The 12,101-nt window shown below is 44.6% G+C and overlaps 1 pseudogene; it reads right to left on the bottom strand.

The window, feature by feature from the left end:
* Positions 1-5,393: 5,393 nt before the first annotated feature.
* On the bottom strand, positions 5,394-5,510 carry LOC126459241 (5S ribosomal RNA; annotated as a pseudogene).
* Between the last annotated feature and the right edge of the window lie 6,591 nt (positions 5,511-12,101).

Genomic DNA, 12,101 nt, shown 5'->3' with positions numbered 1-12,101 from the left:
GTCCTCGCAGCGGCAGGCCTCGTACTGCACACACTCCAGACAATGTGCAGAGAGTTAACTAATTGGTGACTGTTGACAGACGCATCACAGTGAACGAATTGTCATCCTATGTTGGGATAGAGGAAGGAAGTGTTCGGAGAATACTGAAAGTGGTGGCGTTAAAAAAGGTTTGTGCCAGGTGGCTTCCCAGGATGTTGACAGTGGCTCACAAAGAAACAAGAAAATCGGTATGCAGCTAACTTTTTGAACAGTACGAGAATGGTAGAGATGAATTTCTTGGAGGAATTGTGACAGGCGATGAAACATGGCTCCATCATTTGTCACCAGAGATGAAGAGGCACTCAATGGAGTGGCATCATGCAAATTCACCCAAGAAAAAAAGTCAAAACCACACCTCATGCTGAAAAAGTTATGGTTACGGGGTTTTTCGATTGCGAAGGACTCTTGCTTGTGGACATCATGCCAAGTGGAACCACCATAAATTCTCATGCGTATGTGACGACACTGAAGAAACTTCAAGCTCGACTGAGTTGTGTTCGACCACATCGACAAAAGCAGGATGTTTTGCTGTTGCACGACAATGCACGGCTACATGTCAGTCAAAAAACCATGGAAGCGATCACAAAACTCGGATGGACAACACTGAAACACCCGCCTTACAGTCTTGACTTGGCTCCATGTGACTATCATCTCTTTGGGAAACTGGAAAACTCTCTTCGTGGAAGGTTTGAAGTTGATGACTCCCTTGTGCACACTGCCAAACAGTGGCTCCAACAAGTTGGTCCAGAATTTTACCGTGCGGGTATACAGGCGCTGGTTCCAAGATGGTGTAAGGCAGTTGAGAGGGATGGAAATTATGTGGAGAAATGAAAATGTTGATCCTAAAGAATGTATCTACACACTGTAAAACTTAAAAACATGTAGAATAAAACATGGATTTTTTTTAAAAAAAATAGTGTGCATTTCTTTTGGAGTTACCCTCGTATTTCCTTAAATGCACTATATGAAAAAAAAAATGACGCACCACGAAGGCATTAACCAAATTGGACGGAAATAGGTGGATGTGATGTACATGTACAGACAAACGAATAATTACAATCTCACAAAAATTGGATGATTTATTCCAGATAAAGAGCTTTACAAACTGAGAAAGGCAATAACGTGTTGATCGGCCTCTGGTCGCCATTTAAGCAGTTATTCAGCTTGCGTTGGTAGAGTTGTTGGATGTCCTCCTCAAGGATCTCGTGCAAGATTTGGTTCAATTGGCGCGTTAGATAGTCAAAATCGCGAACTGGTTGGAGGGCCTTGCCAATAATGCTCCAAACATTCTCAAATGGCGCGAGATTAGGTGACCTCGTTGGGTAAGGTAGGGTCTGGCTAGCACAGAGATAAGCAGTAGAAACTCTCGCCGTATCCGAGTGAGCATTAACTTGCTGACAGCCCAGCATGGCTTATCATGAAGGGCACCAAAACGGGCCGTAGAATATCGTCGACTTACTGCTGTACTGTAAGGGTGCCGCAGATGACAACCAAATGGGCCATGCAATAAAAAGAAATGGTGCCCTAGATCATCACTCCTGGTTAATGGGCTGTATGGCGGGCGACAGTCAGGTTGGTATCGCACTGCTGTCCAGTGCATCCCCAGACATTTCTTCGGCCTGGAATCTCATTGACTGGAATAGAATTAAGTGATGAGTCCAGCTTCAAAATTACCCCCAATAGCCAGCAGAGACGCGTCTGGAGGCACCCCCGACAGCGGTGGGAAAATAATCTAACTGTTGCTCGCCATACGGCGCGACATTCAGGAGTGATAGTCTCGGATGCCATTTCTTTTCATGCTGTTACCTCTTTTGTTGTCATATGCAGCACTCTTACAGCACGGCGGAACATCGACAATACTCTACGCCCGGCTTTATTGCCCTTCACAGCAAGCCACCCTGGGCTTACATTTCGGCAAGACAATGCCACTTTGCAGACGGCGAAAGCCTGTACCGCTTGTCTTAGTGCTTGCTAAACTCTAAAGTGACCAACAAGGTCGCCGAATCTCTCCCCATCTGAGTACATTTGGAGCATTATGGGCACAGCCTTCTAACCAGCTAGGAATGCGCCAATTGGGCAGAATTTGGCGCGATATCCCTCATGAGAGCATCCAACAACTGTGTCAATGAATACTAAGACGAGTAACAGCTTGTATAAAGGCCAGAGGTTCACCAACGTGTTACTAACCTGCTCAGTTTGTGAAGCTCTTTCTCTTGAATAAATCATCCAATCTTTCTGTAATTGTAATCATTTATTTGTCTGTAAGTGTACATCACATCTACCGATTTCCGTCCCATTCGGAAATTACTTCGTGATGCGTCGTTCTCTCTTCCTCTCTCTCTTTCCTTTTTTTCTGTTCTTAGTCTATTTTCTGTTTAGTAACACTGAAAAGTCGAATAATTTTCTGCGTTCTTACTGAAGAACATTACCTTTACAATATTTCTTTCACTTAATCCCAGGTTGCATAGTTTTTAGATAAAAGGATATTCCAACAAATTCACCCAAAAAAGACTTGATTTTAAGGAATTATAAAGTAATGGAGATCTGATCAGGATCACGAAACGAATTTGAGAAGATACTATACTGTTTCGAAAATTTTGTTTCTCCAGTGGAGTACGTGCTGTGTTAGTCGAGCACTCAGTTTTAATATGACGGGAAGTTACTATAGTGACTTGCATTCCCAAAAATATACGAGTATAAACTTATCAGCAAAGAGGGGAACACCTCTGGGGCCCATAATGAAATAATGGAAACACCAACGCCATCAGTACTAATTATAAGTATTAGCAAATTGTGCAGGGTGAACCAGAACTCACGCTATCAGCGGTTGATCAGGGATACCTTGTGAGTATTTTGGTGAAAGGAAACCTAGGTCTACGCTGCTTGTTGCAGATTTATTGTATTTCGTTTGATTTCCTGCCCCAATTAGCTTTTTGTCTATACTTCACTAATAGTGCAAAACAGTGCCCATTTTAGGACGCTGTGTGTCTCATTTCGAAACAAACTTGTTCCATTCACTAACGGCGCTTGTTGTTAGGAACACACTGAAGATAGGTTGGACAACAAAGAATTGGTCCCGGTTGTCCTCTTCCATGGCCAGCTCGGTCACAACACAGGACACCAATGGACTTCTTCTTCTGGTGGGATGTGAAGAGCTTGTTTACAAAACTGCTGTCGACACTCGCAAAGACGTGGTTGCCAGGGATATCGCAGCCGCGGAAGTAGTACGTCAAACTCCTGGAACTGTTGAGCGTGTAAGAGTGTGCTCGCTGTACACTCTGCCGTGATCATGTTGTTCGACATTTTGAACAATGCCAGCAATGCAAAAGTTGTGCATTTGTTACATGCTGTACTGTACACTGACAGAATAGATTGAGCACACTGATAATGTGTACGTGTTTCGTCAGAGGGTTATTGCATTACCCTGTGTCGTATGTTGTATGTTTTAGTTGTTGCATATTATAGGCCTCTTCACGTTTGTGACGGTATTTACTCAGAAACAAATGTCATTGCCGTAACGAAACGAAAAAGTCATAATTAAATTATTACTCTGTGGCGGCTCGCCAGACACCACATGATACCAAAATGTATGATACCGCTGATATCAAAATGCTCAGAAGGTATACCTGAATAACCTCGAAGTCTGTTGCTGGAACTCTGGTTCACCCTGTATTTTTCAAAGAAAAGCATTCACTTTGCCACAATCTGGCGTTTTATATAAAAGTACCCTTTAGGGAACTGGCAGTTGACTTTCAGAACTGATTCTTAACGCAAATACGCTCGATCTAACTCGTAGAAGTCGGCACGTTGTTGTAAAGGATATCACATAACATTATTTGAATAGAGATTAGTGTTGTCATGCTGTATTAAACGGGTATCGTTGTGGTACTCCAGTTCATTCCTTGAAGGACTAACCACTGGCCATTGTGACCGAGCGGTTCTAGGCGCTTCAGTCTGTAACCGTGCGACCGCTACCGTCGCAGGTTCGAATCCTGCCTCGGGCATAGATGTGTGTGATGTCATTAGGTTAGTTAGGTTTAAGTAGTTCTAAGTTCTAGGGGACTGATGACCTCAGATGTTAAGTCCCATAGTGGTCAGAGCCATTTGAACCATTTGACTAACCATTGCCCAGATCCTATATGAAGAACAACCTTTTAAGGATAAGTAAATTTATAGTTTTCATGTCTCCTGAAGAACATAGAGGATGCTAGAAAAGATAAAGCGTCAGGAACTAGAATGTGCGCATAGTTATGCAGCAAACTCCGAGCGATTCAAGATTGCACTTCCAAGACACGAACCGAATATGAATCCTCTCAACGCTACATGTGATGCCGTGGCACGGCTGTAGATCTAGACGTCGCACATTCCATAATCGAAAAAACAATATTATTTCACTCATCTTAACTTATATGACGATTTCCTTCGGTATTAATGCGAGATTAAAAGTAATAACTTTTTACCTCCCTTGGCACCGCAGTTCTTTCAAGCAACGTTACCACTGACAAGAAACAGGTAACACGACTGTTTTCCACTCCAGCACGGTGCAAAGTGTCGCAAACCTTGTGTCACCACGCAGGTGTCTCAAGAATCCTTCTGCATTTCTGTTTCATTGCGTCAGCTACGTTTATGCGCTGAATAGACAAATGAATACATCACCACTCGAATGGAAACGCATTGCCGTGCAGAGCATCACAGAAATTACAGCAGTCAGTTCAACATGAGTGCAACACAAATATGAGGAGTGCTGTAGGCGCATCTTCGATACGTGTTCCAATCTATTGAGAGTGACGCGTTGTCGTTCAGGTATGACGGTACTGCCAACGTAACTCGTTCGAACTCATCGCCTCAAATGAAGCACATTATTGCTTCTTGCAGACGCTTCTTTTAAATATTTCCTAAATGTCTAAGTGCTGATCATTGTGAGTTCAATGTTCAACATAAACAGATAAATAGTGCTAATCATAAAACATGCAGAACTAGACAAAATTCTGTATGTCAAAAAAATAGATATACTGATGGTACAGATAGGGGGTGTGCGAAGAAGTAGGAAAGTCGAAGTATGCGTACATAAAGGGTGATTCTTATTAACGTTTAAAAACTCCTGAAGCGACGTAGATGACGCTTAGACAACTAATTGAATGTAAGTATACATGCACTCCGTCTTCAGGCCACAAGTGGTCCATCGGGACCATCCGACCGCCGTATCATCCTCAGTTGAGGATGCGGATAGAAGGGGCGTGTGGTCAGTACACTGCTCTCCCGGTCGTTATGATGGTTTTCTTTGACCGGAGCCGCTACTGTTCGGTCGAGTAGCTCCTCAATTGGCATCACAAGGCTGAGTGCACCCCGAAAAATGGCAACAGCTCTTGGCGGCTGGATGGTCACCCATCCAAGTGCCGACCACGCCCGACAGCGCTTAACTTCGGTGATCTCACGGGAACCGGTGTATCCACTGCGGCAAGGCCGTTGCCTGTATGAGTATACATGGGGCTGAAAATATCGGGAGGCACCCCAAAAGTGGATGAAAACTATTGAATATGTGACGTCACCAGATGATGTGTCTTGAGGCACGTTCATTGCCTGAGCCTGTAAATCCCACCCTCACCGGCAGTAGGCAATGCTACCCGTCGCTCCGCTAGATGTTTTGGAGTGGTACGAAGAAGCTAATTTGCAGCACCCCATTAGAGTCCAAGACGGACCTCATAGCTCGCATAACCGTTGCCGCTGCGGAGATCCAAAATATGGAGGGTATCTTCGAGCAGGTGCATGAAGAGATGACTGAGCGACGCAATGCTTGAACTGAAGCAAACGGTGCAAATTCCAAAAACTTTTTGTAAATGTGATCTGTTTGAAACGGAGAATTTACAAAGTTATGGTCCTCGCTGTACCCAAGAAAAAGCTGTTCCTTTTTCGTGTTTCTTTCCTTTTCTCCCTTTTTTTTACAGCCGTTATTTAGCAAAGAAAACGTAGGTCATTTACTGGTAGCGACGATATTCGGAAGCTTATAATCATTTACATGTGCCTCAATTCGGTAGGTTTCTGCTGCACCGTACTTCGCAATAAACCAACGGAGACCACGAGGCCAGTAAATAAAATAATAAATCCCGCACAAATGCAATCACGTAACTGTGTAACGGAATGCAAAAAAAAAATAAAAATACTTCCTGCCAGAAACAAGACTCGAACCCCGAGCCCCATGATCTAAATCACGCACGTAGGCCCGCAGTCATACCGTCATGAACATTTCAGTTGTGTTTGAATGATCAGGTGCTACAGAACGATATGCACATGCGGCGAGGTATCTCATCTGCTGACGTCACATGTTCAACGTTTGTCATGCACTTTTTGAGGTATTTCTCTGCATTTTCGGCCCCGTGTTTCTCATATTAAGTTACTTGTCTCAGCGTGTTCTACAATGCTTCGGACGATTTCAGACGTTAATGAGAATCAGCCTTTGTATCCGATGAGCTAAGTGAAACAGCGGTTCATTTACTTCTGAAAGAAATAAGAGCTCTGTAGCTTAACGGAGCAAAGAAGAAGTAGAAAGTAGAGCTACCCGAGCTCAAGATGCCTTCAAGAAAAAACGGCTAATGTTGTTGTCCGTTGGTGCCCTTCAGTGCGAAGACCAGTTTGATGCAGCTCTCCATGCTACTCTATCCTGTGCAAGCCTCATCATCTCCGAATAACTACATCCTTCTGAATCTGCTTACTGTATTCACCTCTTGGTCTCCCTCTACGATTTTTATCCCTCCCGCTTCCCTTCAGATGTCTCAGAACGCGTCCTACCAACCAATCCCTTCTTCTAGTCAGGTTGTGCCACCAATTTCTCGCCAATTCTATTAAGTACGTCCTCATTAGTTACGTGATATACCCATCTAATATTCAGAATCATTCTGTAGCACCACCTTTCAAAAGCTTCTATTCCTTTCCTGTTTAAACTGTTTATCGTCCATGTTTCATTTCCGTTCTGGGCCGCACGTCATACAAGTACTTTCAGAAAAGACTTCCTAACATTTAAATCTGTACTCGATGTTAACAAATTTCTCTTTCTTGTCATTGCCAGTCTATATTTTACACTCCCGGAAATTGAAATAAGAACACCGTGTATTCATTGTCCCAGGAAGGGGAAACTTTATTGACACATTCCTGGGGTCAGATACATCACATGATCACACTGACAGAACCACAGGCACATAGACACAGGCAACAGAGCATGCACAATGTCGGCACTAGTACAGTGTATATCCACCTTTCGCAGCAATGCAGGCTGCTATTCTCCCATGGAGACGATCGTAGAGATGCTGGATGTAGTCCTGTGGAACGGCTTGCCATGCCATTTTCACCTGGCGCCTCAGTTGGACCAGCGTTCGTGCTGGACGTGCAGACCGCGTGAGACGACGCTTCATCCAGTCCCAAACACGCTCAATGGGGGACAGATCCGGAGATCTTGCTGGCCAGGGTAGTTGACTTACACCTTCTAGAGCACGTTGGGTGGCACGGGATACATGCGGACGTGCATTGTCCTGTTGGAACAGCAAGTTCCCTTGCCGGTCTAGGAATGGTAGAACGATGGGTTCGATGACGGTTTGGATGTACCGTGCACTATTCAGTGTCCCCTCGACGATCACCAGTGGTGTACGGCCAGTGTAGGAATCGCTCCCCACACCATGATGCCGGGTGTTGGCCCTGTGTGCCTCGGTCGTATGCAGTCCTGATTGTGGCGCTCACCTGCACGGCGCCAAACACGCATACGACCATCATTGGCACCAAGGCAGAAGCGACTCTCATCGCTGAAGACGACACGTCTCCATTCGTCCCTCCATTCACGCCTGTCGCGACACCACTGGAGGCGGGCTGCACGATGTTGGGGCGTGAGCGGAAGACGGCCTAACGGTGTGCGGGACCGTAGCCCAGCTTCATGGAGACGGTTGCGAATGGTCCTCGCCGATACCCCAGGAGCAACAGTGTCCCTAAATTGCTGGGAAGTGGCGGTGCGGTCCCCTACGGCACTGCGTAGGATCCTACGGTCTTGGCGTGCATCCGTGCGTCGCTGCGGCCCGGTCCCAGGTCGACGGGCACGTGCACCTTCCGCCGACCACTGGCGACAACATCGATGTACTGTGGAGACCTCACGCCCCACGTGTTGAGCAATTCGGCGGTACGTCCACCCGGCCTCCCGTATGCCCACTATACGCCCTCGCTCAAAGTCCGTCAACTGCACATACGGTTCACGTCCACGCTGTCGCGGCATGCTACCAGTGTTAAAGACTGCGATGGAGCTCCGTATGCCATGGCAAACTGGCTGACACTGACGGCGGCGGTGCACAAATGCTGCGCAGCTAGCGCCATTCGACGGCCAACACCGCGGTTCCTGGTGTGTCCGCTGTGCCGTGCATGTGATCATTGCTTGTACAGCCCTCTCGCAGTGTCCGGAGCAAGTATGGTGGGTCTGACACACCGGTGTCAATGTGTTCTTTTTTCCATTTCCAGGAGTGTATATCCTCTCTACTTCGACTATCATCAGTTACTTTGCTGCCCAAACAGCATAACTCATCTACTACTTTAAGTGTCTCATTTCCTAATCTAATTCCCTCAGCATCAAGTGATGTAATTGGACTACATTCTATTATCCTTAGGAACTAGAAAAACCTTTCTAAAGCAATGTATTCGAAGCGTAGCATTCTGTGTTTTCGATGAATGGATTATGTTGAGTGAATGAGAATGGTACTTAAATTGTTTTTGAAGGGCTTGTTAACAGGTTCATCCCGACAAATCAAGTGGGCTGATAAGATCACAAACGACGACGTGCTTCTGAGTGTGGGAGAGAAGTTTGTGGAACTTTATTAAAACAGAGAGGAGGGCTCGTAAGTATAACACTTTATGGCGTTCCCGTAGAACAAAGGGAGTAGAGACAGACCACGACTAAGATACATAACTCGAGATACGACAAAAGGGGAAGAGGAAGAAAGACAGACGTAATGAATGGACGTCTACTGCTAACCACACTACCTCCAAACAGTCTGCCGCCAACCAGTTCTTGGACTGAACTCTGTCTTACACATTTCATAGTACACGAAGAGTGCTCCATAACAGGGAAATTTTTCACCATTCCACGAGATTGAGAAAAACAGTACGCTTCAGTAATATAATTTATTCACGAAAACTGGAAATTTCCGCCACTACAATGTGTTGTTAAGTCCTCGAAGTAGAAGAATCTATAATGAAAACTTCGAAAGCCATAGAAATTTGTGAAATAGAAAGGTTTCTTAGAATAGGCTGCCATTAAAGTGAAACATTACTGAGCTGTTCCAGTATTAACTCTTTGCAATGTCTTAAATTATTTTGGCTTTTTATATACGTTATTCGATTTAATCTGTTGGTGAACAGTTTATAACACGCACACGGAAGATGGAAAACAACAAGAACTTTAGGTGACATTTCAGGGTCACACAATGCCTACTGCAGTTGGCAACTCACTAATGAAATGACTGAGACGGCCGGCTGCAAACACTTTGACAAGTTGCGGCACTCGTGACAGCAGGAGAGTAACGTACAGAGGCTTCAGCTGACACAATACAAATGGTCTAGTACACTCTGACAAATTAGCTAAGTAACTTCCTGACAAGCAATTTACTTAAATTCACCGAAAGTTCTTGTCTTGATGTGTGTTCTTGGAGTTTAATTCTAATTGTAGATCCGCGACTGAAATGCTTTCACTCACTAGAGATATTTTTTCTGATAAAAATGCAATCTTACAAAGGAAACACAAGTGTTAAAAAGCGTTCCAGATGGACAAATGATGCAACAAAGATATGCATCAACTTTGAGTCATATGTGAGCACATTACTGTCATAAACGCATTTTAATCACAGAGACAGGCAATGTCTTCCTCAGTTGTTATCCGTCATGTTCTTCCGATCCGAATCAGATGATAAATATCGCGGATACTGAGCCTTACATGAAACATTTGACTTGTTAATTTACAACCTTCAAAATAGACCTCAGCGATATGGCCAACATCAGTCTGATTATGTATCGCAGTGTATAGAAAATTCCATTTCAATCTGCGAAAATTTCAGAAAAAAAAGTGATTTGTGACAGCAATAAGTCTGTTTTGGTGGAAAACTTTAGCGGAAAACTTTAGTCAGTTACTTAGAAGGAATAATTTTTTGCATCATGATGTGACATTTTATTGTTCTTTTCCATTTCATCAACTTTAGGATCTGCATTGGTAGTACTACGGCCAAATGAAGTAACTCATATCATTCGATATCCTGATGTTGCGTAGGTAAATGCGAAAGGGAGATGGTGTATTTTTCGCAGGAGGCAAGAAACTCAAATTCACCGAGATAGAAATGGAAGCTACGTGCGACATTTTTGGATAAGATTAAGTATCAAGAGTGGGCATAGAATTATAATTGGATCGACAATCAGACTCACCTCCTGAAGTAATTGAAAGCTTTAGTGGAAACCTCACTTCGCTTGTCCGTAAGTACCCCAGTCACACTGTCTGTCGTAACCATCCAACACTCAAATAGGGTAATTACTGTTTTGTTAGTGGTGGGCGTGAGAAGACATCCTCTGACACGTTAATAAATGCCTTGCCTGAAAAATAACCTAGAACTAATAGTTCTGAATCCCCTTCATGATGGAACCGTGATACACAATGTGATCAAAAGTATCCGGACACCTGGCTGAACATGACTTACAAGTTCGTGGCGCCCTCCATCAATAATGCTGCAATTCAATATGGAATTTGCCCACCCTTAGCCTTGATGATAGCTTCCACTCTCGCAGGCAGACGTTCAATCAGGTGCTGGAAGGTTTCTTGGGGAATGACAGCCCATTCTTCACGGAGTGCTGCCCTGAGGAGAGGTGTCGATGTCGATCGGTGAGGCCTGGCACGAAGTTGGCGTTCCGAAACATCCCAAAAGTGTTGTATAGGATTCAGGTCAGGATTCTGTGCAGAACAGTCCATTACAGGGATGTTATTGTCGTGTAACCAGTCCCCCACAGGCCTGAGTCATGAACAGGTGCTCGATCGTGTTGAAAGCCGCAGTCGCCATCCCCGAATTGCTCTTCTACAGCGGGAAGCAAGAAGATACTTAAAACACCAATGTAGGCCTTTGCTGTGATAGTGTAACGCAAAACAGAAAAGGGTGCAAGCTTCCTCCATGAAAAACACAACAACACCATAACACTACCGCCTCCGGATTTCACTATTGACACTACACATGCATTCCCCATACCCATACCCAGCAATCGGATCGCCATCTTGTGTACCGTGATTCGTCACTCCACACAACGTATTTCCACTGTTGAATCATCCAATGTTTTCTCTCCTTACACCAAGCGAGGCGTCGTTTGGTAATTACCAGCGTGATGTGTAGCATATGAGTAGTCCGTCCCTCAACCATGAAATCCAAGTTTTCTCATCTCCCGCCTGACTGTCATAGAACTTGCAGTGGATCCTGATGTAGTTTGGAATTCCTGTGTGATGGTCTGGATAGATGTCTGCCTATTACACATTACGATCCTCTTAAATTGTCGGCAGTCCCTGTCAGTCAACAGACGAGGTCGGCCTTTACGCTTTTGTGCTGTACGCGTCTCTTCACGTTTCCACTTCACTATCACATCGGAAACAGTGGACCTAGGGATGTTTAGGAGTTTGTAAATCTCGCGTACAGACGTCACAAGTGACACCCAATCACCTGACCACGTTCGAAGTCCGTGAGTTCCGCGGAGCGCCCCATTCTGCTCTCTCACGCTGTCTAATGACCACTGAGGTCGCTGATATGGAGTACGAGGCACCACAATGCACCTAATATGAAAAATCTATCTTTTTGGGGATGTCCGGATACTTTTGATCACATACTGTATTTGATGGCAATAAACAGACCTGACCTTCTTGAGGATGTCTGCATCGAAACTGGTATCAGTCACCATAAGATATTTACAGAACAATATATACGAAAGTACAAAGGGCAAATACAAGAGGAAGAAAGATTTATGTTCGTCAAATTAGACAAAGAAGCAGTAGTGTCTTAGCTCAACGAGGATAT

This window comes from Schistocerca serialis, chromosome 2, assembly GCF_023864345.2.
Source record: "Schistocerca serialis cubense isolate TAMUIC-IGC-003099 chromosome 2, iqSchSeri2.2, whole genome shotgun sequence".
NCBI classification, from domain to species: Eukaryota; Metazoa; Arthropoda; class Insecta; order Orthoptera; family Acrididae; genus Schistocerca; species Schistocerca serialis.
This window is presented reverse-complemented; position numbering and strand designations above follow the sequence as displayed.